The sequence below is a fragment of the Hemiscyllium ocellatum genome, unplaced genomic scaffold, assembly GCF_020745735.1.
Source record: "Hemiscyllium ocellatum isolate sHemOce1 unplaced genomic scaffold, sHemOce1.pat.X.cur. scaffold_560_pat_ctg1, whole genome shotgun sequence".
In the NCBI taxonomy this organism is placed as follows: domain Eukaryota; kingdom Metazoa; phylum Chordata; class Chondrichthyes; order Orectolobiformes; family Hemiscylliidae; genus Hemiscyllium; species Hemiscyllium ocellatum.
The window spans coordinates 35,864-37,031 of NW_026869116.1; positions in this window are offsets into that span (position 1 = coordinate 35,864).

Here is a 1,168-nt window from a genome sequence, read left to right on the forward strand (position 1 = left end):
GCGCGAGGGTGATCACATGGTTTACTTTAGCTCCGCCCTTCATTCACTGTGATTGGTTGGAGGACTAACCTCCCGCAAGGTCCTCCAGCTCCGCCCACCGTCCTTTCATTGGTCCGGTGCTGACATCAATCACCCGGGATCACTGTTGGCTGGAGCATGCGCAGTGTGTCCTGCTTGTGCTGAGATGTTGGGTCATGTGATGGGAGGTAACAACAATGACTGCAGATGCTGGAACCCAGATTCTGGGTCAGTGGTGCTGGAGGAGCACAGCAGTTCATGCAGCATCCAAAGGGCAGAGAAAAAGCCCTTCATCAGGAATAAAGGCAGTGAGCCTGAAGCGTGGAGAGATAAGCGAGAGGAGGGTGGGAGAAAGTAGCATAGAGTCCAATGGGTGAGTGGGGGAGAGGATGAAGGTGACAGGTCAGGGAGGAGAGGGTGGAGTGGATAGGTGGAAAGAAGACAGGCAGGTAGGGCAAGGCCGGACAAGTCATGGGACAGTGCTGAGCTGGAAGTTTGAACTAGGGTGAGGTGGGGGAAGGGGAAATGAGGAAACTGTTGAAGTCCACATTGATGCCCTGGGGTTGAAGTGTTCTGAGGCGGAAGATGAGGCGTTCTTCCTCCAGGCGTCTGGTGGTGAGGGAGCGGCGGTGAAGGAGGCCCAGGACCTCCATGTCCTCGGCAGAGTGGGAGGGGGAGTTGAAATGTTGGGCCACGGGGCAGTGTGGTGGATTGGTGGGGGTGCCCCAGAGATGTTCCCTGAAGCGCTCTGCTAGGAGGCGCCCCAGTCTCCCCAGTGTAGAGGAGACCACATCGGGAGCAACGGATACAATAAATGAAATTAGTGGATGTGCAGGTAAAATTTGATGGATGTGGAAGGCTCCTGTAGGGCCTTGGTTAGAGGTGAGGGAGGAGGTGTGGGCACAGGTTTTACAGTTCTTGTGGTGGCAGGGGAAAGTGCCAGGATGGGAGGGTGGGTTGTAGGGGGCGTGGACCTGACCAGGTAGTCAAGGAGGGAACGGTCCTTGCAGAAGGTGGGAAGGGGTGGGGAGGGAAATATATCCCTGGTGGTGGGGTCTTTTTGGAGGTGGATGATTTGGTTTATGCGAAGGTTTATAGGGTGGAAGGTGAGCCCCAGGGGCGTTCTGTCCTTGTTATGGTTGGAGGGGTG